The following is a 27,727-nucleotide window of genomic DNA, read 5'->3' as shown; positions in this document are numbered from 1 at the left end:
TTGATATTTCTCCCGGCAATCTTGACTCCAGCTTGTGATTCATCTAGCCCGGCATTTCTCATGATGTGCTCTGCATGTAAGTTAAATAAGCAAGATGACAATATACAACCTGGTTGTACTCCTTTCCCAAATTTGAACTAATCAGTGTTCCATGTAAGGTTCCAGCTGTCATAGGCAAGATCAGTATACTGAAAATGTAATGAATTGACCTTAGGTTATTAGATATGTATGTTATTGTTTACAGTTCAAATAATATGTAACATGTATTTAAGTGTATATCACAGCCCATTTTATCTATGAAAATTAAAATAAGACATCACCCTTTTCAAATTTGTAAGTTGTAATAGTGGTTTCTTATAAAAACAAATTGAGTCTAAATTTCTTTCTAATCCTTGCTGTCTTCAGTGAATAGATGTCTCATTTATTGTTTTGTTTATCAGTGAATTGAAATGCACATTAAGTGTTCTAAAGATATTGAATGTCTTGTTTCACAGACTGTCTGGGAATGATTTTCAGTATAAGAAGATTCAATCACATATTCCTTAAGCAATAAAGACATTTAGTAACCTCATATCAGAGAGGGAATCAGTTCCAAGGATCAGTGACTCAGTGATGTGAAGGGTAGATGTTTCAAAATTCTCTCGTCCTCTCTTCTATATCACAAGAAGACTGCCACAGCACTGATTTCCATGGCCTCATACTCTTGTTCCAGGCAGAAAGACATTCTTTAAATCATACACCCTCATTAGCAAACCGTTATGTATAACCCCAACATCTATCTTCTCACAGCTTGGATAGCAACATTTTTTCCTATTAATGTTCCATTTTTTTTTTCTTTTAGTCTTTTAGTGTCTTATGTGTGACAGATGAACTCAGCCCCTCTTTATATTTGAAAAAACACTTCCTAAACATTGAGTTAGTTCCATTTACTGCCCTCCCCCTTTATTATTACTTTTCCATTGCTTATATGGTGCTGTCATTTACATGAACATTAATTTTTCATTGCAGTCACCCATAGCTTTAATGTGGAAAATATTTCATTATCCTGCTTTAAAATTAAATAAAAATATAGATGTACTATAACAAAGATTCACAACAAAAAGAGAGAGAAAGAGACATTTTAATTCTCATTGGTATGAAGGTGACCATTATAGCCTACTTACTTGTACATTTATGTAGAAGGATGATGGAAAAAAAAATGGACAGGAAGTCAAGGTAGGATGTCCAGGTTGTATTCCAAGGATTTCTGCAGACCTATTAAAAATTATTTTCAAACAATTTAGAAGGGAACTTAGCAAACAGACTAAAAGCATGGGCCAGTGCTAGATTTCTGTGACTCAGATTTTGCAAACTATAGAAACCATTCTGGTAGATCTACAACTAATAACTGATTTGGTTGCTTCAAAACAATACAGGTTGCTGTACTTAGAAGGCAAGCTCTTCAAACCGTTACTCAGAAACTTGCCTGGAATAGCATCAATCCTCTTAAATGTATTAAAAATTAACTCTTAAACTGGGCACCCTTAATGCAATATAACTAATGGTACTTATACGTTCACAGTTTTAACTCAAACTAAAAAAATAGCATGGATATTTGTCCAAATAGTCTTATAATGAGTCTCATTAAAATTGGGTTAAAAAAAGCATGTAATAACTTCCTAGTTTTAAATTTTAATCTTAGGACAAAGTAGACCATTTTCTTTTTTAATATTCAACAGAATTTTTGCATGCATACAAACGATTTTATACTTCTCTACATTGGAAATGTTTACTTCTTATATGTTTCTTATTATTAAAGCTGTCAGTTTAATTTTAAAAACTGTCAGGGAACGTTTAATTTTAAGGAATCCTATATGTTGTTTTCTGTTTCTCAAGGGCCTTATGTTCCTTATCAGATCCTGGAAAACAGAAACGAGCAGAGCTGCAGGCAGTTTTCAGGACTGAGGTCATGAGACAGAACACATTCATGGATTCCTTTCAGTAACCTTTTACTTTTCTGTAAAACTACTTCATCATGTTCCTATTTCCAACACATGGATTGTCTTCTGGCCCTCTGACGATTGTTATTCCCCTAGTTACTGTTGTTATGGCCCTATGACGATTGTTATTCCCTTAGTTACAGTTGTTATGCACTTGGTTTCGGTGTTTTTGCTCGATTTTATTTTTCTGCCTAAAGCTTCCTTGTATAACCATATATAAGCACACTCTGCCATGATTAAAACACCCTTGTTCCACTAGAGACTTGGGTCCCCTGCGTCCTTCTTTTCTTGGCCTTCTTTTCATCGACTCCTGTCCCCAGGTTCTGGTCTGTCGAGAAGACCATAACAAAAAACCATTTAGCAATTGCCTTCACATCTACAACCTATGAGTGCTGGCTTTTCTAACAACTTCCACTGGAAGCCCAATGGCTAATTGCAAAATTATTGCCGACACAGGTACACCTGTGCTCTCTGTAGAACTGCTTTTCTTATTAAAACTTTTGTGAACATTCGTTTTGAAATTATTTTTTCCCCCTATTTATCATTGGCAAGTTTCTACAGGATGATATGACATCTTAGTAAGAGACCAGAAGAGTTGTGTCTCTTTGAAAAGCAAAGTTTCCAAAAGTAGCTTCTCTTAACTCTGTAATAAAAAATCAGCAACAATATGAACATTGTTAATTCTCAATAAAGTATACTAACAAGTCAAATATTTCAGATATAAATAATATAAATGAAATTTATAAATAATTAAAAATCCAATATTTTATGAAATTATATTTAAACATAGAAAAACAAGGTATTTTGAAGGGTACAAGTACTACTTGCTTTTATAGGTTAGAAAAGAGTTAAAAGTTCTGGAAGAAATTATTACTGTAAGTGCAGAAAATATGGATAATTTTTAACTTCAGAAAAGACAAAAAGATAGGACACTAAAAGATGAACTCCTCAGGTCGATAGGTACCCAATATGCTACTGGAGAAGAGTAGAGAACTCCATAAAGAATGAAGGGATAGAGCCAGAGCAAAAACAACACCCAGTTGTGGATGTGACTGGTGATAGAGGCAAAATCCAATGCTGGAAAGAGCAATATTGCATAGGAACCTGGAATGCTAGGTCCATTAATCAAGGCAAATTGGAAGTGGTCAAACAGGAGATACAAGTGTGAACATAGACACTGTAGGAATCAGCAAACTAAAATGGACTGAAATGGGTGAATTTAACTCAGATGACCATTATATCTACTACTATGGGTAGGAATCCCTTAGAAGAAATGGAATAGCCATCATAATCAGCAAAAGAGTCTGAAATGCAGTACTTGGATGCAATCTTGAAAATGACAGAATGATCTCTGTTCGTTTCCAAGGCAAGCCATTCAATATCACAGTAAACCAAGTCTATGCCCCAATCAGTAATGCAGAAGAAGCTGAGGTTGAATGGTTCTATGAAGACCTACAAGACCTTTTAGAACTAACACCCAAAAAAGATGTCCTTTTCATTATAGAGGACTGGAATGCAAAAGTAGGAAGTCAAGAAACACCTGGAGTAACAGGCAAATTTGGCCTTGGAGTACAAAATGAAGCATGGCAAAAGATAATAGAGTTTTGCCAAGAGAACACACTGCTCATAGCAAACACCCTCTCCCAACAACACAAGAGAAGACTCTACACATGGACATCAGCAGATGGTCAACACCAAAATCAGATTGATTATATTCTTTGCAGCCAAAGATGGATAATTTCTATACAGTCAGCAAAAAAAAAAAAAAAAAAAAAAAAAGAATGGGAACTGACTATGGCTCAGATCATGAACTCCTTATTGCCAAATTCAGACTTAAATTGAAGAAAGTAGGGAAAACCACTAGAACATTCAGGTATGACCTAAATCAAATCCCTTACGATTATACAGTAGAAGTGAACAATAGATTTTTTTAAAATTAATTTTATTTTATTTTTAAACTTTACATAATTGTATTAGTTTTGCCAAATATCAAAATGAATCTGCCACAGGTATACATGTATTCCCCATCCTGAACCCTCCTCCCTCCTCCCTCCCCATACCATCCCTCTGGGTCGTCCCAGTGCACCAGCCCCAAGCATCCAGTATCGTGCATCGAACCTGGACTGGCATCTCATTTCATACATGATATTTTACATGTTTCCATGCCATTCTCCCAAATCTTCCTACCCTCTCCCTCTCCCACAGAGTCCATAAGACTGTTCTATACATCAGTGTCTCTTTTGCTGTCTCGTACACAGGGTTATTGTTACCATCTTTCTAAATTCCATATATATGCGTTAGTATACTGTATTGGTGTTTTTCCTTCTGGCTTACTTCACTCTGTATAATAGGCTCCAGTTTCATCCACCTCATTAGAATTGATTCAAATGTATTCTTTTTAATGGCTGAGTAATACTCCATTGTGTATATGTACCACGGCTTTCTTATCCATTCATCTGCTGATGGACATCTAGGTTGCTTCCATGTCCTGGCTATTATAAACAGTGCTGTGATGAACATTGGGGTACACATGTCTCTTTCCCTTCTGGTTTCCTCAGTGTGTATGCCCAGAAGTGGGATTGCTGGATCATAAGGCAGTTCTATTTCCAGTTTTTTAAGGAATCTCCACACTGTTCTCCATAGTGGCTGTACTAGTTTGCATTCCCACCAACAGTGTAAGAGGGTTCCCTTTTCTCCACACCCTCTCCAGCAGTTATTATTTGTAGACTTTTGGATCGCAGCCATTCTGACTGGTGTGAAATGGTACTTCATAGTGGTTTTGATTTGCATTTCTCTGATAATGTGAACAATAGATTTAAGGGACTAGATCTGATAGACAGAGTGCCTGATGAACTATGGACCGAGGATCATGACATTGTCCAGGAGACAGGGATCAAGACCATCCCCAAGGAAAAGAAATGTAAGAAGGCAAAATGGCTGTCTGAGGAGGCCTTACAAATAGCTAGGAAAAGAAGAGAAGTGAAAAGCAAAGAAGAGAAGGAAAGATATACCCATTTACATGCAGAGTTCCAAAGAATAGCAAGGAGAGATAAGAAAGCTTTCCTCAGCGATCAATGCAAAGAAATAGAGGAAAACAACAGAATGAAAAAGACTAGAGATCTCTTCAAGAAAATTAGAGGTAGCAAGGGAACATTTCATGAAAAGATGGGCTCAATAAAGGACAGAAATTGTATGGACCTAACAGAAGCAGAAGATATTAAGAAGAGGTGGCAAGAAGACACAGAAGAACTGTACAAAAAAAGATCTTCATGACCCAGATAATCATGATGGTGTGATCACTCACTTAGAGCCAGATATCCTGGAATGTGAAGTCAAGTGGGCCTTAGGAAACATCACTACAAACAAAGCTAGTGGAGGTAATGTAATTCCAATTGAGCTATTGCAAATCCTGGAAGATGATGCTTTGAAAGTGCTGCACTCAATATGCCAGCAAATTTGGAAAATTCAGCAGTGGCCACAGGACTGGAAAAGGTCAGTTTTCATTCCAGTCCCTAAGAAAAGCAATGCTAAAGAATGCTTAAATTACTGCACAATTGCACTCATCTCACACGCTAGTAAAGTAATGCTCAAAATTCTCCAAGCCAGTCTTCAGCAATACATGAAGCATGAACTTCCAGATGTTCAAGCTGGTTTTAGAAAAGGCAGAGGAACAAGAGATCAAATTGCCAATATCTGCTGGTTCTTCGAAAAAGCAAGAGAGTTCCAGAAAAACATCTGTTTCTGCTTTATGGACCATGCCTAAGCCTTTGACTGCATGGATCACAATAAACTGTGGAAAATTCTGAAAGAGATGGGAATACCAGACCATCTGTCCTGCCTCTTGAGAAACCTGTATGCAGGTCAGCAAGCAACAGTCAGAACTGGACATGGAACAACAGACTGGTTCCAAATAGGACAAGGGGTATGTCAAGGCTGTATATTGTCACCCTGCTTATTTAACTTATATGCAGAGTATATTATGAAAAACACTGGGCTGGAAGAAACACAAGCTAGATTCAAGTTTGATGGGAGAAATATCAATAACCTCAGATAGGCAGATGACACCACCCTTATGGCAGAAAGTGAAGAGGAACTCAAAAGCCTCTTGATGAAAGTGAAAGAGGAGAGTGAAAAAGTTGACTTAAAGCTCAACATTCAGAAAACAAAGATCATGGCATCTGGTCCCATCACTTCATGGGAAATAGATGCGGAAACAGTGGAAACAGTGGCTGACTGTTTTCTGGGACTCCCAAATCACCGCAGATGGTGATTGCAGCCATGAAATTAAAAGATGCTTACTCCTGGAAGGAAATTTATTACCAACCTAGACAGCATATTAAAAAGCAGAGACATTACTTTGTCAACAAAGGTCCATCTAGTCAAGGCTACTGTTTTTCCAGTGGTCATGTATGGGTGTGAGAGTTGTACTATAAAGAAAGTTGAGCACTCAAGAGCTGATGTTTCTGAAGTGTGGTGTTGGAGAAGACTCTTGAGAGTCCCTTGGACTGCAACGCGATCCAACCAGTCCATCCTAAAGGACAACGGTCCTGGATGTTCATTGGAAGGACTGATATTGAACTGAAACTTCAATACTTTGGCCATCTGATGCGAGAGCTGACTCATTTGAAAAGATCCTGCTATTGAGAAAGATTGAGGGCAGGAGGAAAAGGGGACGAGAGGATGAGATGGTTGGATGGCATCACCGACTCTATAGACATGGGTTTGGGTGGTCTCCAGGAGTTGGTGATGGACAGGGAGTCCTGGCGTGCTGTGGTTCATAGGGTCACAAAGAGTCAGACAGGACTGAGTGACTGAACTGAAGTAAACTGATATATACATATATTTTAATTTTCCGAAATAACTTTTTTTTATCAGTTTTCTCATTACACAAATTATGGATGTTTTCAACTTTAGATTATACTGTCGTTTCATTATTGGCTCTTTTCTTAACACCTGTTTTCAAAGTAGTTGATGGCTGAAAAAAAAAAAAATAGAGAGGCAACATTACAGCTCTCTGAAAGTTTTCCATAAAGGTTCCTTTTTTTCCCCCCTTAACTCGTTTATGCTTTGAATACAAAGTTAGTGTGAAGCTGTAATTATTTTTCTTTATTCTACTCCCAAAATGTCAATTTTGAAATCATAGCATGTAATTTTAGGGCAAGTTATTTAAGTTTTCTGTATCAGTGTTACTAGGAACTGAAGGGATTACTGTGAGTGACCTGTTTAAATACAAAATATGTAAACTTTACTGAAGGGATTACTGTGAGTGACCTGTTTAAATACAAAATATGTAAACTTACTTTAGGAGTTTTGGATTATTAGATGTTCTTATACCTGCTACTTTTTATCATCAAAATTTTAAAAATTTGCTTCCTAAGTCAGATAGCACCTTTAATTAGCTATGGGGGAAGCGTAAATTTTAATATATGGAGGGAGAGACCCTCTACCTTCAGGGTAAAGGCTCTAAGGAAATATAGAGAGCAAACTAATCTTTTCATAAACAGTATTTTGGGCAGAAGACACCTAGATTATGGCAGAAGTATCCTCAGTCTCAGTTGGAATAATCTACTCTGGGAAACAAGGCTCAGTCCTAGAGGCTCTTCGGAGCATTCTCAATTAGGGGAACAATTTTTTGTCTTCCATTTTGCCCATTTGTGCTCATAGAAGATGTTTTGCTATTGGTTCAAAGTGACAGTTCCAGTGCAGGGTATGCCTGGGAAACTTCTTCTACACATGCAAGACAACATATAGTCTCTTTCAGATAATAGGATCACTAAACCAGCAAATTTGGAAAACTCAGCAGTGGCCACAGGACTGGAAAAGGTCAGTTTTGAGTCCAATCCCATAGAAAGGCAATGCCAAAGAATGCTCAAACTACCGCAAAATTGCACTCATCTCACACGCTAGTACAGTAATGCTCAAAATTCTCCAAGCCAGGCTTCAGCAATATGTGAACCGTGAACTTCCTGATGTTCAAGCTGGTTTTAGAAAAGGCAGAGGAACCAGAGATCAAATTGCCAACATCTGCTGCATCATGGAAAAAGCAAGAGAGTTCCAGAAAAACATCTATTTCTGCTTTGTTGACTATGCCAAAGCCTTTGACTGTGTGGATCACAATAAACTGTGGAAAATTCTGAAAGAGATGGGAATACCAGACCACTTGATCTGCCTCTTGAGAAATTTGTATGCAGGTCAGGAAGCAACAGTTAGAACTGGACATGGAACAACAGACTGGTTCCAAATAGGAAAAGGAGTACGTCAAGGCTGTACATTGTCAACCTGTTTATTTAACTTATATGCAGAGTACATCATAAGAAACTCTGGACTGGAAGAAACACAAGCTGTAATCAAGATTGCCAGGAGAAATATCAATGACCTCAGATATGCAGATGACAGCAGCCTTATGGCAAAAAGTGAAGAGGAACTCAAAAGCCTCTTGATGAAAGTGAAAGTGGAGAGTGAAAAAGTTGGCTTAAATCTCAACATTAGGAAAACGAAGATCATGGCATCCAGTCCCATCACTTCATGGGAAATAGATGGGGAAACAGTGGAAACAGTGTCAGACTTTATTTTGGGGGGCTCCAAAATCACTGCAAATGGTGACTGCAGCCATGAAATTAAAAGACGCTTACTCCTTGGAAGGAAAGTTATGACCAACCTAGATAGCATATTCAAAAGCAGAGACATTACTTTGCCAACATAGGTTCGTCTAGTCAAGGCTATGATTTTTCCTGTGGTCACGTATGGATGTGAGAGTTGGACTGTGAAGAAGGCTGAGCGCCGAAGAATTGATGCTTTTCAACTGTGGTGTTGGAGAAGAGTCTTGAGAGTCCCTTGGACTGCAAGGAGATCCAACCAATCCATTCTGAAGGAGATCAGCCCTGGGATTTCTTTGGAAGGAATGATGCTAAAGCTGAAACTCCAGTACTTTGGCCACCTCATGCGAAGAGTTGACTCATTGGAAAAGACTCTGATGCTGGGAGGGATTGGGGGCAGGAGGAGAAGGGGACGACAGAGGATGAGATGGCTGGATGGCATCACTGACTCGATGGACGTGAGTCTGAGTGAACTCCGGGAGTTGGTGATGGACAGGGAGACCTGGCGTGCTGCTATTCATGGGGTCTCAAAGAGTCAGACACCACTGAGCGACTGATCTGATCTCATCTGAAGCCAGCAAAAAAAGTGGCTTGCTGGAAAATTGCAAAATTGGAGTTCCAATGTTTCTGCTCATTTTTACAATGATTTTGACAGGAAGATAAATGTTTATGATTTGTTTCCAATTATTATTTATTAAATTGAGAAATTTACCTGGAAAGAATGAAAAAAATATAATAGAAAAACAAACTGAAAGTCTTTGAGTTTGGGGGTTGAAAAATGAAGAGTAATGAAAGGTTGCATTAGGTGAGTATTATTATGTATGCTTAAATGTTCTCACCAGAATTGCAATGTGCTTTCCTGGTTGGGAAAAATGATGAATAAGCATTGTTCCATAATGCATATTGATCATTCAAAAGCACACTGCAAACTAAAAGGCAAAACAACTTAGTCAAGGCTCTTAAAACATATCCAGGGAATTATGCCAATAAAGGAAGTTGCTTTCCAGGGAACACTGGGATATATTAGTTTTTGAATGAAGAGGTTAACCACTGAAGCACTTTTTTAGAAGGGGTAGAAAGACAGCAAATCTTGAAAATAGATAATTCTTCATGGTTGTGGACAGGCCTCCATGAGAATCTACACAGGATATTTTCAAGAAGTACATAATCAAAAGAGCGAAAATTTGCAGAAGACTGCATTTATATCCTTTTTAAGAAGCCATTATATTTTTTTCATGCTTCTTACCTTTAACAGCTTTTCACATATAAATTCCATCTCAGGACAAATTGGAAGAAGATATATTCCCCTCTCCTTCTGTTCTTCTTTCCTGATAACAAAAGATTTCAACAATAAATATTTTAGCAAAATTATAATTTCATGTCTTGACTTGGTATTATGAGTTCCATGACAGCAGATGCCTTTTCCCTTATTTTTGCATAATCAGAATTTAAGTCAAAATATTTATTGAGTAAATTAAGAAATTGATAAAAATAAATTAACAGATTTATTTAAAATTACAGAATAAACTAAGCTATTTTTAGAAGCTAATTTGATTTCAGGCCAGCATGATTTTGCTAGAATTATCTCTCTGATATAATTCAACTCTAAGTTGAACTCTTACCTGAAGAAACAATAAAACTCCTTTAAGATGCCAAAATACATCTAGTCCTCACTTAAATTTACAGGTAATCCATTAAAATTAAGGTATAATTTATTATAAGGCATCAATGTGTGTGTATTATAAATAGGCATTAAATAACATTTGTTTTCAATGTAGATATGTAATAGGTACTATTAAGACATTTAGAAGAAAAATGTATTAATAATGAAAGTATAAGAAAGGAAATTTATAGTCTTATAAGTCTTGAGTTAACTAACTTTTGCTGATTAAACACCTTTATCTTTTTCTCTAAATTTCACACTTTAAAAATAAATTTGTTCTATGTACATAGTGCTTTGCTTAACATGATACAACTATCCATCTAGGGGACTTCCTGGGGACCCAGCAAGTGAGACTCTACACTTCCACTGTAGGGGGTTCTGGTTCAACAGATCCCTGGTTGGGGAACTAAGATCTTGTGTGCCACAGGGCATGGCCAAAAAAAAAAAAAAAAAGAAATTAATGCAAAAAATCCATGATGAACAAAAACTATCAAAAAAATTTTTTTAAGTGCAAGCATCTAGGATCTTAGCAGTGCCAAGAAGCATGTTTCAGGATATTGAAGAAGATTGAGGGGTTGGTGAGGGGAGGGGAGAAAAATGGAAAGTTTCTGGGAGTGGAAATGAAAACAGAAAAGCCACATGTGATTAAACAAAAGATGGAGGTGGGTATTCAAGACAAATTCACCTGTTTCATCATTTTGCTCCACGTACACATTCTAGTAATACACTGCAGAAATAAAAATAAAGTACTACTACCTGTTGAAATAGGAGAGAATCTTATAAATATGATATTGAATAAAAGAAGCCAGCTACCAGAAAACTTTATTGTGCAGTTCCATTTCCATAGAGATTTAAGAGAAGGCAAAAGTAATTTATGATGTTAGAACTCAGGAAAAGTGGTTAGGGAGGTTGTTATAATTGGGAGAGGGGACAAGAAAGCCTCTTTAATGCTGATAATATCCTAATTCTTGATCTAGCTCACAGGACAACAAACATTTTTCCATAAAGAGTCATATAATCTGTTTCAACTACTCAGCTCTGCTGTTCCTATGCAAAGGCAACTATAGATAATATGTAAATAAATAGCCATTGTTGTATAAAAAAAAAAAAAGAAAAAAAAGAATTCATTCTATGTATATAGTGTTTTTCTTGCCTTAAAATTCATAACATCATAAAATAAAATATTACTTTTTTTAAAAGAAGATAGCACAAACAATTTAAAAAGTAGGCAGAAAATCAGCTACACAGTGGTCACACTAATGCTATATAGTATATTATAGTACTGTACAATGTTATAGCAATATATTAAAGTGTTGTATATACACATATGTAGTAAAAGCACACACACACACATATATGTGCATATTCTTTAAACTATCTTTCTAGAAACTTTCAAATTGGATTTATTGAGGTAAAATTGAAGGGAATAAGATGCACATATTTAAAATGCAATTTGATAGGTTTTGAAATGTGGGTATACCTGTGAAGCCATCACCACAGTCAAATAGTGGATCCTTCAAACACCAACTTTTGCGTTCCAGTCCACTATGATGAAAAGGACATCTTTTTTTTGGTGCTGTTCAACTTCAGCTTCTTTGGCATTAGTGGTTGGGGCATAAACTTGGACTACTGTGATACTGAATGGTTTGCCTTAGAAACAAACAGAGAACATCCTGTCATTTTTGAGACTGCACCCAAGTACTGCATTTCAGACTCTTTCATTGAAAATGAGGGCTACTCCCTTTCTTCTAAGAGATTCTTGTCCACAGTAGTAGATATAATGGTCATCTGAATTAAATTTGCACATTGCTGTCTATTACAAAGTAGAAATGCAGAAGTAGCAAGCTCGGCCTTGAAGTACAAAATAAAGCAGAGCAAAGGCTAACAGAGTTTTGTGAAGAGAATACACTGGTAATAGCAAACACCCTTTTTTAACAACATAAGAAATGACTCTACACTTGGACATCACCGGATGGTCAATACTGAAATCAGATTGATTATATACTTTGCAGGTAAAGAAGCTCTATACAGTCCGCAAAAACAAGACTGGTAGCTGACTGTGGCTCAGATCATGAACTCATTGCATAATTCAGACTTAAATTGAAGAAAGTAGGGAAAACCATTAGGCCATTAAGGTCTGAATCAAATCCCTTATGATTATGTAAGCAATGTGTACTTGATGGACCAGTGTGTCCATCAAAGCTCACTTGATGTCTGGCTTTATTGAATCTATAGTCACATAGATTCAAGGGATTCAATCTGATAGACAGTTACCAAAGAACTATGAATGGAGGTTTGTAATATTGTCCAGGAGGCAGTGATCAAAACCATCCCTAATAAAAAGAAATGCAAAAAGACAAAATGGTTGTCTAATGGGGCCTTATGAATAACTGAGAAAAGAGAAGTGAAAGACAGAAGAAAAGGAAAGATATACCCATCTGAATGCAGAGTTCCAAAGAATAGCATGGAGACATAAGGAAGCCTTCCTAAGTGAACAATGCAAAGAAAGAGAGGAAAAGAGTAGAATGGGGAAGACTAGCGATTTCCTCAAGAAAATTAGAAACATCAAGGGATTATTTCATGCAAAGAGGGACCCATAAAGGGCAAAAACAGTATGGACCTAAGAAGCAAAAGATATTAATAACTATATAAAAAAAGGTCTTAATGACTCAGACAACCACGATACTGTGATCACTAATCTAGAGCCAGACATCAAGTGGGCCTTAGGAAGCATTGCTACAAATAAAGCTAATGGAGGTAATGAAATTCTAGTTGAGGTAGTTAAAATCCTAAAGACGATGCTGATAAAGTGCTGCACTCAATATGCCAGCAAGTTTGGAAAGCTCAGCAGTGGCCACAGGACTGGAGAAGGTCAGTTTTCATTCTAATCCCAAAGAAGGGCAATGTCAAAGAATGTTCAAACTATAGCACAATTGCACTCATGTCACATGCTAACAAAGTAATGCTCATAATTCTCCAAGCTAGGCTTTAACAACATGTGAACCGAGAACTTCCAGATGTTCAAGCTGGTTTTAGAAAAGGCAGAGGAACCAGAGATCAAATTGCCAACATCCATTGGATCATCAAGAAAGCAAGAGAATTCCAGAAAAAAGAACATTTGCTTATGTTTCATTGACTACACTGAAGTCTTTGACTATGTGGATCACAGCAAAGTGTGGATAATTCTTAAAGAGGTGGGAATACCAGACCACATTACCTGCCTCCTTTGAAATCTGTATGCAGGTCAATAAGTAACACTTAGAACTAGTCATGGAACAACTGACTGGTTCAAAATTGGGAAAGGAGTATGGCAAGGTTGCATATTGTCACCCTGTTTATTTAAGTTATATGCAGAGTATATTATGCAAAATGCTGGACTGCATGAAGCACAAGCTGAATTAAGAATGCTGGAAGAAATACCAATAACCTCAGATATGCAGACAAAACCACCCTAGTGGCAGAAAGCAAAGAGGAACTAAAGAGCCTCTTGATGAAAGTGAAATAGGAGAGTGAAAAAGCTGGCTGAAACCTCAACATTCAAAAAACGAAGATCGTGGCATCTGGTCCCATCACTTTATGGCATATAGATAGGAAAACAATGAAGACAGTGACAGATTTTATTTTCTTGGGCTCCAAAATCACTGCATGATTTTGCATGGTGACTGTAGCCATGAAATTAAAAGACTTTTGCTTCTTGGAAGAAAAGCTATGACAAACCTAGACAGCATATTAAAAAGCAGAGATATTACCTTGCTAACAAAGGTCCATATAGTCTATGCTATGGTTTTTCCAGTAGTCATGTAAGGATGTGGGTATTGGACCAGAAAGAAAGCTTGAGTGCTGAGGAATTGATACTTTGGAACTGTGGTGTTGGATAAGACTCTTGAGAGTCCCTTGGACTGTAAGGAGATCAAACCAGTCAATCCTAAAGGAAATCAATCCTGAATATCCATTGGAAGGATGGATGCTGAAGCTGAAACTCCAGTAATTTGGCCACCTGATGCGAAGAGCTGACTCATTAGAATAGACCCTGATATTGGGAAAGATTGAAGGCAGGAGGAAAAGGGGATGACAGAACATGAGGCAGTTGGGTGGCATCACGGAATCAATGGACATGAGTTTGAGCAAGCTCCAGGAGATGGTGAAGGACAGGGAAGCCTGGCGTGTTGCAGTCCATGGGATCGCAAATAGTCAGAAATGACTGAGCAACCGAACACCACCACCAACAGAAGTTCCCTCAAGACTTTGTAACCATGCCCTCCCATCTTTCCTCAGCAATACTTTCCCCAGTCTACTGCTTTGGACATGGCCTTGCTTTTAACTTATTACATAGTACACATCCAACACATGGAAATTAAGTAAATCAATATTAAGCTCATGCTCCAACATGACTTTTTCCAAAGAGAATATTTTAGTTAATTTTTGATGTCAATGGCAAAATCATAATTATGACCTTTTGAATGTGTTCCTGTGGAGGAAAAAAAAAAGAAAACAAGAGGGCTTCCCTCAATAGCAATAGAGATTTTGAGTATTTCGTGAAGAGCAAGGAAACATTCATATTAATTTTTCATGAATTATATTTGAAATGACTTGGTTTGGACATTTGACTACATTTGTCCAATATTCTAGTAATGACCTATAACAGATGGCTTGGCTAACACAGGAGAGTTAAGAAAGCATGCTAACCCATTTTCACCTGTCCATTTAGAAGAAAATAGAATACAGCACCATAGTAAATAATAACTTCTCTAGTATGTATACACACACATTTATTAGATATTTTACTGATAAAAAGAATGTATAGCTCACAATTTACAAATAACTTATTCCATATTATATTTCATATAACCAACTGAATCTTACAGAATATTTTTATTTAATTGGCAAATGACAAATGAGTATACTTGCAACATACATGTTGCTGATATTTTCATTTATGTTAATAGAAAAAACAGAAATAGGACACATTTCAGAACTTTACTCATTCATCAACAATGTAAGCACTTGTTTGTGATTGTGTTTAGTCACTGGCTTACAAAATTCCTGAATATTTAACAGGTTTTTAACACCTCTAGTACACCACTTCTCATAGAGTGTTGTACTCCTAAACAAAAGTCTGACCAATTGCCATTGAGTACTGTGAGAGTACTAATAGGAACTTTTGCCCTTTAGTAATTAATCATCTGTTTTTAATCAATCTTTGCTAAAGTTAGCTAATTTTCACCAGATTATAAAGTTCTATATCGCTTGATTTAAAAAATTCAATGTTTTGCTATCATCCCTTTACATTAAAATATACTGATTAAAGGTAAAATATAAAAATCACATTCTGCTGATTTTCTGATAAAGAATTTAGAGCAGTACATGGACTAGCAGTTGTATTCAGGTTTTGTTTTTCTGAAGGGCCAATAAAACAGTTATAGCAACCAGAGCTTCTGTTTTCCCTGACAAGTTTCCTCCTCATCCTCTTTTACTTTGTTTCTTTTTTCTTCTTCAGATAGAGATCTTCATAATATGGGACATCCTTAAAACACAGTTGTCTGTTACTGACATAATTTACTTTATTTGTTTATAATCTTTCTGAGTCTTTATAAAGATATAGCCTTTGCCTAAAAATTGCAGTTAAGTATGCATTCTTTCCAGTCCAGCTTGTTTTTAAATGTTTCCCAACTGCCTTTTAAGTTATTTTTTTTCCCCCTGTTGGCTGCTGGTAGCCATGACAACAACCTGTGCTTAGACATTGTGAGTTCCTCTCCATCCAAGAGATTTGGAAAGCCTGGCAAGATGCCAGGGATATGTGTTGATTCAGATCTTTGAGAGGGTCCATTTAGCTATCCAGTCTTTGATCCAAATTGAGAGTACTTTGGTCTGTTTGCTTCCCCTCAGGCAAACTATCTTTCCTTTACTTGTTTCAAATTCTTGACTTGGATATTAGGTATTACTTCAAGTAACTGTTGAAAAAAAAATCACTTCAAATATGTCTTTGTGTTCTTTCCTATTTCCTGGAAGTTGATTATGTTAGCATATAGAAGATGCAGTTTTACTGTAGAATTTCTGGTGTGCCTTTTGAAATTGTGTTACAAAGGATGTTAATGTGATTGCATTGTTATGGGTAAAGGAAAGCAAATGGCAATTGGTGAAGAGAAAAGGATAGTGGGAATGGAGTACCAATTTGGAACAGGTGTTGATCATTTTTGTCTAGATTAAGTAGTACAATTATAAACAGTCTTTTAAAATAAAGGCTCAAAAAGGCTGAAACAAAGGCTTTCCATGAGAGCTCCCCTAGTCCCCCTCCTAAAACAGAAATGTTCACTGTAAAATAGAAGTTGCAAAGTGGTTAAGAGTAGTTGGTTGGAAATAAGAGCCAAAAGACAAAACTGCATTGCAGTGATTGGCTTGATTTGGTGAATAAATTGCTATTTTCAGATTCAATTTGTATCAGTGGGCAAAACTCTGTACACCTGCAGACCCTGTCAGTATCAGGGCAATGTAGCAGCCAATCTTAAACAATCCATTTCCCTTTCAATAATAATTGCACCCCATTCCTGAAGCCTCAGAGGAGGAAAGAAGGCTTTGATATCTGATTGGCAAGCAATATTCTTTTCTATCACTAATGGAAAGAATACCACGGTTTGTAAATTTAAAGAATATCTCAGGAAAGTCTGTCTCCTTGTTTTAAAAAGAGCCAAGAGTGTTGAATTGTTGGAAAGATTCATCTTTATTAAATGTGACTGAACACTGGAAGAGTAAGATACTGTTTCCTGCAAGAAAGTAAAGAAATCACATTTTGGTTATTTGCAATGCTCAGTGTAGCAGGTTGAGTTAAATAGGTGTTCATGGAAGTCATGCATATTTCTTGGCTAAGGAGAAAGGTAGCAAAGTTATTTCACAGCTCTTCACCATGGAGGGGGCAGGGTGTGGGGTGTAACACCCTAGTCTTCCTAAGCTCTGATTCAGGTCCCTAGTTAGAGACCTTGTCCATTCTAGCACTTGGAGGCTGGAGCAATTTTATGAAATGAAAAAAATTTTTCATTTTGAGGTAATGATAGATGTGAATTAATTAATTCATAAATACTCTTTTCTAACTTTCCACTTTATGAATATTAACAAAAATGCAAGTGATATATTTCATGCATGTATATTGAAAGAAAGAAAAAAAATTTACCTTTGAAAATGACATCATAATTACTATAAAAAGTGCCACATCCACATGTTTTAGTACATCCATAGTAGCGTATAAAATTTTTTAAACTCAGAGATACAAAAGGAGAAAATATGTGATTTATTTCAATGATACTTTTCTAGTATCAAAAACTTTTATGGGTACTTGAATAAAATAAAGCTAGACTACTTGTCAGTAAGTACACATTCAAGTATTTAATGATTCCTTTTTCCTGTTATATTCATTTATTAAATATTTATTGAGTGTCTGCTACTCAGGCACTGTGCTAGGTGAAAGAAATAAAGCTCTGAGTGGTTCCTGCAGAAATCCACTTTCTCTTCTAAAGAGGGCTTATACATAGAACAAAATATTCTTCCTTGTCTGCTAGTAGCTGTACGGTATAGCAATATAACTTAAGCAGTTGCCACTTGGCATCTTGAGTTTGAAGCTTGACTAGGACTACATTGGATACCATAGGAGTGAATTGTACTTTGAATGACAGGAATTGGAAAGGGAGACAAACTTTGATAGAGGAATAGGTTTCTTTTATTTCATGTAGGCAAAAGGGGAAAAAAGAATAGAAATGCCAAATTAATATGCAGATATTTATATAATGAAGACATTCACACTTAACTGTATACTTTGGTTGGAAGCTCTAGTTTTACCTCAGTTTTCTTCTACTCATCTTCATTGGTGTTTTAACTGAAGATGGGAATTTTGTATAGTCAGATTTTGTGGCCTCAAAGCATTTCATATACCAAATAACATTTTTCTAAAGTCCCATATGATTCAGGTTAGCAGATGCCAGATACACAGTCCATTTAAAACCAAACACATTGCTACTAGTGTTATGATGATTCTATTCCCATTACTCTGCATATAATATATTATAACAGGCTGGACTGATTTATTTGACCTCTTGTCAGATATTTGTTTATTGACTGAAATCTACATGGCATTTTTTCCCTGTGGGGATTTGGCTAGTGTATAAAAGCAACATGCCAACTACATATTTTACTGTTTTGATCTTTCCAGCTGCTTTCTTGATGGACAGTCTGTTCCTGATTTTTGTCATTGCTTTGCAGGCAGTCTGGGAAGAAGGGAATATCCACATTTCAGCTCCCAATGTGGGGATATTTTTTCAGGAATATCAACCCTTCTGATCCATACTTTGTAATGTAATGAGTTATTTTAGTAATCCAGACAGATATAGATAATGCTTGGGTTGCTATGGATTCAACAAAGCTTTACTTGAGCAGTGAATCCAAAAGTAATTTTGTCTGTCAATGTACTTCACTCCTATTTAACTGCAGCTTGTCAGTGGCTGGTGGGAAGGCAGGTGGCTGGATGCATTGACATTAGTCACACATGACATAACATAGTCAAACTGGGATAAGTGAATATCACATAACCAAATAAAAGCTTTTTTGTTGTTTTTCTGTATTTTTTCACAGATGGATTCTGCCTATAAGCAGTGCTTGACTTTTAGAAAAAAGAAACATACACTACACACAGATTAAAAAAAAAAAAACAACGTAGTCCGTGTGCATTCTGAAATGCACTCAAATAGACTCAAAGGCTTATTTGTATAAAATTGATAAAAAATATTTTCACTCAAACTTAGAAAATGGGTTAATAGCTAGCAAATTCTTAATTTGTAAATGATTTAGAGAGACCTCTAATAAGAAATTGTTAGATAAAAGCCACCTTATCCAGCTACCATACATATCTAGGCACTTGTCTTTCTCAGTTAACTGTTACATGGAGAAAACAGTTTGTCTTTGCGCTTGGAGTGTGCCTGATACTCCCCTTTGTTGACTCTGAAGTTTTGCTCTGTTCCCTCCAGGGTTCTCCCTAAGCTTCCTCACTGCCCTCCAGATGTTGTTTCTCTGTCTTCTCTAACTCTTCTCTAGTCTGCTGTAGCTTGCAATTATCCTTCGTCTCCTGAAGCAGTCACTGAATATGTCCTCTGGCCATGGTGCTTTTCTGGCCCTGGGAATCCACCAGTGAAAGAGTACAAGAGCCTTCTGTCATGAGCGTACAGTCTTGTGGGAGATCCATAAAAGGCAAACATTACAATAGAAATATATGCATAGTAAAAAGAAAGGACCTAATACCCAATGGAAGATGTTGAGAAAGCCCTCACAGTCATCAATTTGAACTGACATTTTCAAAAAGAGAAAATTCTCATGTGAACTTTGTGAGGGAGGGCATTTTAAGAAATGGATAAAACATATGCCATGAAAAATGAGAATGTTCAAGGAGCAGTGCTCAATTTAGGACTGCTTAGAGGAAAAGTGAGAAACAAGCAAGGTAGGTGAGGATGGTTGTCATGATATTTGTAAAGTCATGAGATCAGGAATGTTCTACTTGCCAAATAAGTTCAAACGTTATAATGGTTTCAAGTTAGGTGCAGGGGATGACATGGTCATATTTAAATTTAAGAAAGAAAATTAAATTATCAGGATGCATTATTGAGTTTAGAGGCACAGAGACTAGTGTTTGTCACTCAGTCGTGTCTGACTCTGCAACCCCATGGACTGAAGCCTGCCAGGCTCTTCTGTCCATGGGATTTACCAGGCAAGAATACTGGAGTGGGTTACCATTACCCTTCTCCAGGGGATCTTCCCAACCCAGGGATCCAATGTGGGTCTCCCGCATTGCAGGTGGATTCTATACCACCTGAGCCATCAGTGAAGAGGGAGCATTACAATACTGAAGTAAAGGATGAGAGAAGGCTGAGATGTTTAGGAGAGAAGACTGTGTCTAGAGCTTGAAAATGTATGGAGAATGAAAAGAAGGAAGAGTCTAGAAGAGAGATGGCAAATTAAGCCCTGAATTGCATCTCTTCTCAACTTGTACTCACTGTGCTAAACAATCAGAGTAATCATTCTAACTAAACCTAGTTATAGCTCAAGAAAACACTTCTGACAGCCACCCCCAATCAATAAGGGGGATCAAATGAGGGAACATATATTTGCTACCATAGACATAGGGTGAATACTAGATTATCAATTCACTGGGGAATCTCATGGGAGAATATGCTCAATTAAGTAACTCATTATTTGGCCATCCCATTTATTGTCACGTCACATATCTCATTTATTTATGTTCCTATTGAAATGCAGTATGAATCTCTCAGTTTAAATTAATTTTACCCATTTATGACTCTTTTTCTAACTAAAGTGAAGGTTCATTTGAAACCCTAGACGTGTTATTTGCTAACATTAATTTTCTAGTTTCAAACATAATTTGCACATAATTAGCAATTAGTTTATGTTTGCTGAATGGATATCTTAGCCATTTTGACTACCACAAGCCAATATCTACAGAATGATGACACACAAAAACGTATTGCGTGTCATTGACAGGTGAATTGTTTCAAATCAAACAAAATTTGGTAAAATACAAAAAACAGGGTAACAAAGAGTTGGATTACTATTAATCAAAGGAAAGTATATAAATATGTCTGGATTGAAATATTCTTAAATCGAGCTGAGTTGTATATCTGTGGGTCTTTGAAGTTGGAATCTTCTCTCATCTACACCACTAGTTCTAAATTAATATACACTTTCTGGAGTAACAGCCTGAGGTTGTTGGGTCTGTAATATTCTCTATGCACAGCAAAAACTTTTAACATTAGTGCCCCTACTCTATTACTGATAAGCTCATTTGCAGTATAATTTTAATTACTCATAGACTGTTCACAGCAAGAATTTCTTAAATTCCTAAAGATTTTGTAATTCTTGTTTTGTGAAAAGTTGTTAAAGGCAGTCATTATTTTACATTTGGGACAAATTCAAATTCGAAAAACACCAATTCAGTAAAAATGTTTTAGCTATGAATTAGCCTTCAAAATCCCCCTTCAGAATTGATACAAAAATGTAAAAATAGAACTATCTCCTCAGTAAACCTGGGATCATGGACACATACACAGTAACAGGTGGGCACCTCTCCTTTCCCGTCATGGTGACTATCTGCTCGTACCCATCTGCCTTATCTTTGTAAACAGGGATATTTTACACTGTAAGGGAATAGCAATGTCTATAAATTTCTTAGAGAGCAAGATTTACTTAGATACCCAAAAGTGATAGTGTAATTCACTTAAAGTGAAACTTCATTTATAGTAAAGCTGAATGAACATTGAGATATCTAAAATGTTGTTTAAATTGCATTTTTGGTTTATACAGAGCCACTTTTATTGGAGCAGGCTTTGCTTATGAAATCAAATTGAATTCTACTCTATTTCTGTTCAACAGATCACAGTTCTGCCCTAAATAAAATCATTCTATTTTTCCAAACAGTGGAATATGGGGATATGGCTAGCTTTGTCTGGCTCGCTCCTGATTCACATCTGCCCATGTATCAGCAGCTTCTTCATATATATATTTCAATAGCATCCACATTGTTAAGTTCAGAACTATTGAAGGTTTCATTGATTGCATTGTCCTTCTGAGAGTGCTAGAAATACTCTCAGAGGAGAAAAAAATGTCTTGTAGGAAATATCATTGAGTACTTAATGGGTGCCCTTGGGTCCTAGGTAGTAGGTACTATTCCTGAAAAAAACTCTGTGGTGCAAGAAGTACACTCTTGGAGGCTTATACGGTGAATTCTCATGTAGAACCCACACATAAATGTAATAATATGAAAGAGAAAATGCTTTTATATCAAATCAATATTGTTATACTAAGATGATTGCTAAAGCATTAGCCATGAAACAAGTCAAATGTGCTTGTATTCTAGTTGGGATACATAGTAGCTTTGGTGATGTAATGGGTCAGTGAACTATTGGAGAGAATATGGGGAAAGTACAAATAAAATTTACTGAGTTGAGACCAAAACTCATTTAGAAGAAGTTCATTTGCTAAGCTCTAGAGAAGACTTGTAGGATTATAAAGCTTGAGGTAAATTGGCAAGATGATTGGGAAAATGACACAATAACTTCCTCTCATAGAGGCTTTGAGCCAATCTACTTATTTGTGAATCCAATTTATCAAATTCATCTCTTAAATTATATAGCTTGCTTTTCCTGAGTAGTTTAAATTGTCTTACAGACATTATCTCATTTGTCCTCATAAAGAGACGGTAAGTTACTATTGAATGATTGCTTCATGGAGTGAGTATGCTAATGAATGGCAATTCAAAGTAAGAGTTTTTAATCCTTACTGTATCACCCACTGGTTTTGTGACAATGATAAGTAAGGTAACCTCCATTAGCCTTATTTTCTTTATCTTTACCATGGAGATATATTCAGACTTTTCACTTAATATCAGGGGCATATTGTAAGAAGTTACAACGATACTCAAGAACATTCTTGGAATTCTTCCAAAGAAAAGACTTGAACTAAATTTCAATAAACTTAAAGCTATACCACAGCATGTTTTGTTATTGAATTAACCTCATTTAAGGCAGCATAGCGGAGAAGGCAATGGCACCCCACTCCAGTACTCTTGCCTGGAAAATCCTATGGATGGAGGAGCCTGGTAGGCTGCAGTCCATGGGGTCGCTAAGAGTCGGACACGACTGAGGGACTTCACTTTCACTTTTCACTTTCATGCATTGGAGAAGGAAATGGCAACCCACTCCTGTGTTCTTGCCTGGAGAATCCCAGGGACGGTGGGGCCTGCTGGGCTGCCATCTATGGGGTCGCACAGAGTCAGACACGACTGCAGTGACTTAGCAGCAGCAGCAGCAGCAGCAGCAAGGCAGCATAGAGCTTCCCTGATAGCTCAGTTGATAAAGAATCTGCCTGCAATGCGGGAAACCTGGGTTCGATCCCTGGGTTGGGAAGATCCCCTAGAGAAGGGAAAGGCTACCCACTCCAATATTCTGGCCTGGAGAATTCCATGAACTGTATAGTCCACGGGGGTCACAAAGAGTTGGACACGATTGAGCAACTTTCACTTTCAGGGCTTCCCTGGTGGCTCAGACGGTGAAGAATCTGCCTGCAATATGGGAGGCCTGAGTTTGATCCTTGGGTTGGAAAAATGCCCTGGATAGGGGCATGACAACCCACTCCCATATTCTTGCCTAGAGATCCCCATGGACAGAGGAGCCTACAGTCCATGGGGTCACAAAGGGTCAGACACCAGCAAGTGACTTAGCATGGCAAAAGGCAGCATATTCTTGTAGATACTAGAATGACTTTAAATATTAAAATTTAAAAACATTTCTTAAGCCAGAAATACTTACAAGGAGTTGTGCTGGTGAGGGAGTTACAGAGATGATTGATACAGTTGCTGCTTTTCAGGAACTTCTATCTAGAAGAACAGACATGGTAAGAACTTGATAAAACAGAAAGGGTTGAGAGCTATAACTACTGCCATGAACAATGTGCCATGGGAGCATAGATGGAATAGAGATTCATTTTGCTTAGGTAGAATAAAAGGAACAGTTTTCAAGAACTGAGAGTAGAAAGAGAATTTGGGGCCAAAATGTAAAAGATTTGAATAGTACATGTAGATTGAATTCTTTAAGCAGAATCATCAAACATTTTAAGCCTCTTGAGCCTGATCAAAGTATTTAACCTGGTCTGTGATTAAATTGTGCATTTGTGATGCAATTACAATTGTGATGCATTAAATTATGCAACTGTGACGGTGGTGAGACAAGTAGATTAGAAATGAGTTGTAGAGAAATATAGCAACAGAGAAGAATAATTCAAGTAGGATTTAATGATTTCTAAGTTGAATAACAGGGTGGATGATGATATCATTAACCAAAAATCAGAAGTAAAGAAGGAAAGCAAGGCTAAATGAAATGAAGGAATAACAGAGTATGATTTTTCTAAGTTAGGTTGAATATTCTTCTGTATCCATTTTCCAATTTTCACTTAAAATTCAGGTTATATTTTTAATATCAACCAAAACATCTGTAGTTTTGACAGATGCCTATGTTTAGAGAACAGTAGAGACATGGAGGCCAAAGAGAATAGGGGGAGAGAAAATACAAGACAGTGAAGACCAAATGCAAGTAACATGTAAAGGATTATTCACAAAAGAGGTGCCCATGTATATATATCAGAAAAAAGTTGTAAATGAAAAACCAGAAGTAAATAATGCCATGGAAGCTCTGGAAGAAAATATTAACAAATAAAGAGTATCCCATTGTTAAATAATTCAGTGATGACAAGGGAAGTTGATGGAGGCCAAAACTCATTTTTTAAGACCACCAATTGATTTTAGGAATTGACAATTACAGATTCATTATAGGATGGGAGGCAAAGACTATATTATAGTAAAAAAAGGATAAAGCTATCCAATTAATGCAAGAAATGTGGCAACTAAGGAAAGGAGTTATAGGACTGCTTCTTAAAGAGAAACTAGGCTCATAAGTTTTAATGAAGGATGGCTTAAAGCATTTACAAGTAAAGAAACAGTGGATGGAGGCAATGAATTTAGGAGGGACTATACAGCATTCATAGAGGAAAGCTACAAGTGGGAAAGGGGTACGATCAAAAACAGTTCAAAACTGATTGAGCCAATTTTTCACAAGAGACTATAAAGGAGTTGGGTGGTAGTGGCACAGAAATAGATCACCTGCTGAAGGGTTGATTTTATGTGTGGGGGGTGGGAATTGGTACTTTGAGTAGGGAGCTTAAACTTAAAACTTTGTTAAAAGAAATGGGAAAGGAAACTGAATAGATGCCTGGTAATAGTGAGATAAAGACAGTGATATTTTCAAAGGAAATCCAGAAATGAGATAAGTAGAGTGATACAGAGAACATTCTGAGGGAAAAGATTGAGGATATCCATATTTTCTTAACAAGCGAATAAATGTTCTAGAAGACACAGTCGGCCTAGAGAGGACATTTTACAAGAAAAGAGACATTAAAGGTCCAGCATGAGACTGTGCATGAGGTGCCGGTGGCTGTCCCTACCCCTACAAACTGCCACTTCTTTGTTTTCACAAGGAACATCAGCTTACTAGCCCAGAATAGCTGACTGAGGATAATATTCTAGCAAGATCTGTATGTTGAAAGGTATAGAAAGCAGCCCTTCTTTTGGTGAGAAAGAGTAACTTGCTAAGGTTCAAAGAAAGCAAAAGAAATTGTGCGATTCTGCTCAAATGATTTTTCATTTGACAAAGAAAATCTCTTCTTTAATCTGTGTTTTAAGGCTTCAAGTATGAAAGATACAGAACTGTTCATGAGGAGCAAGTCAGCAAAGTTGAAATGGGCTGTTGGCCTTAGTATTAGTTGCATACTGAAAATGAGAACGGGAGCATGGGATCCAGGGGATGTTCTCCTGATGATGGCAACCCTTATCCTCCCAGTGTCTGTATTCCACTCTCACGGACCTTTCTCTCTTGGCCACCTTAGCTTTTATCATAGTTAACATCAATAGTCTTATGCTAAACCAATTTTTATCCAATTCAAAATTACTTTCTTGCTGAACATTTTATTCTCCTATTTAACCTATGATTTTTTTCTTTATTCATCAACTGTGAGTAGAACTCATCCAAGGACAACTGATCAAAGATGAGTGATTCTAACAGCTGAGGGATTTATAAGTGAGCAGGATCAGTCTAGGAACAACTGATAGACTTAGTCATCAACGCAGGGTTTCAAGGATATATATTTAAAATGTGTTTTGTTATAGTATATAAAATCAAAACCTTAATCTACTTCCAGGAGTTTATATCAATGAAAAAAAAATCAGAGATGTGGAGAAAGAATCATCTATAGAGGTTATCATAGATAGATAAATGATTTCATATATATGTATGGTACATCCATAGAATGAAATTGTGATTTTTTTTTTTTACTTAACATTTAATGCTATTGGAAAAAAATGCTTATGTTGTAGTTCACTAAACAAAAATAGGATAGAAAAGAATGATCCATATTTTAGCAGAGAGAAATGTGTGTGCATCTGTGTATGTGTCTGTGTGTTTTACAAGCATATGTTTAGGAAAAATCCCAGAAAAACTATAATATAATTTTCATATTGGTTATTTCTGAGTGGTGGTTTCATGGGTGAGTTGTGCTTTTCCAATACATTCACCTGGATATGGTAATTTTTTATAGTGATCATGTATCACTTTTCTTATTAATAAAGAAGAATACCTATGTGATCACAGCTATAATTTTGTTATGCCACATTTTTTTATGACACAAACACACACACACACATGCACACACACACACACACACACATACCACACACACTCTTTGACACATTGTCTGGTTTTTAAATGAATACAGTGACTTCACCTAATAATTGGGCCTAATTATCTCCTGCAGGTCTGGAAAGTGTGTACTTTTTGCCATTTTGTCTAATGGCAGCCAATTTACACCTAGATCCTCTACAATTGATCTTCTGGGCCTTTCATGATATCATAACACTTTAGAATTTTCTAAACAGTGTGACTCTTTAATCTTACTGTACACAAAATAGGAAATATTTGTCAATTATTGAGTGCTTCAGTGTTAACCATTTGACTTAGTTTGTTGGAGGAGCAGAGTATAAGCGCATCATAGTGATGGGGATAGGAGGTGGATGAATCAGAGTCTGTCTTTGCTGTTCGTAAGGTGGAAAACAATGTGATTCATTAACCATTCAATTCATTTGTAGTCTTTCTGCTCACTAGTCCATAAATAGTACAAACTGGGTGAAACGATGATTCAGAATTTTCTTATCAGTGTTCATTCAGCAGGAGAAATTTTGAGGTCCCACAGTTTGTTTTGCTTTTTCTTTTCTTCTTCCATCACTGATAAATTAGAAAAAGTAATTAAATGCTGTTGGTAATAACTTGCTTGTTGTACCTTGAAAAAGAATGTATTTCATTATAGAGTGTGTTTTATTCTCATTCTTTTTCTTTCTCTCAGGAGCACACATGTACACACATACAAACATGTTACCAGATATTTAAACCTTGTTTTGCTGATGTGACTATAGTTTAAATTTTACTAAATCTCATAGACATCAGTCACACAACTATTATTAAAAATACTACTAAAGAGATAAGAGTAACTGAGCTCTAATAGAGCCAGGTGCTATATCATTCTATGTATGAATTACACCTTGTTAATGACTTTCAGTATTCATTTGATAATATTTATACTGAGTAATAATGCACTTTATAACCTTACAAAAGGGTTAAATTCATTTTTCTAGCTTAACATTCTGTTTAACAATTACCAATGGAATCACTTTTCAAAGAATCTTTTAAATCAATTATTTAAAGATTTTGTGTTTTAATTTTTTATTTTTTAAATTAATTTACTTTTTAATAGAAGGATAATGGCTTTACAGAATTTTGTTGTTTTCTGTCAAACTTCAACTTGAATCAGCCATAGGTATACATACATCCCCTCCCTTTTGA

At 36.4% G+C, this 27,727-nt stretch overlaps 1 protein-coding gene and 1 long non-coding RNA gene across 7 annotated transcripts in view; one reads left to right on the top strand and one right to left on the bottom strand.

The window, feature by feature from the left end:
* The window catches only part of PCDH9 (protocadherin 9), a 1,146,030-nt gene that overhangs the window by 247,908 nt on the left and 870,395 nt on the right, over window positions 1–27,727 (top strand). The gene's annotated exons all lie outside the window — the stretch shown is intronic.
* On the bottom strand, window positions 1,169–24,082 carry LOC133258454 (uncharacterized). The gene is made up of 4 exons (XR_009740031.1): window positions 23,594–24,082; window positions 11,719–11,888; window positions 9,822–9,903; window positions 1,169–1,254 (listed from the first exon to the last, which is right to left on the bottom strand). It is a non-coding gene; the product is annotated as an uncharacterized LOC133258454 (long non-coding RNA).

The sequence above is a fragment of the Bos javanicus genome, chromosome 12 (assembly GCF_032452875.1).
Source record: "Bos javanicus breed banteng chromosome 12, ARS-OSU_banteng_1.0, whole genome shotgun sequence".
Taxonomy (NCBI): domain Eukaryota; kingdom Metazoa; phylum Chordata; class Mammalia; order Artiodactyla; family Bovidae; genus Bos; species Bos javanicus.
Note: the sequence above shows the minus strand (reverse complement) of the source record. Positions and strands in the feature narration are given on the sequence as shown.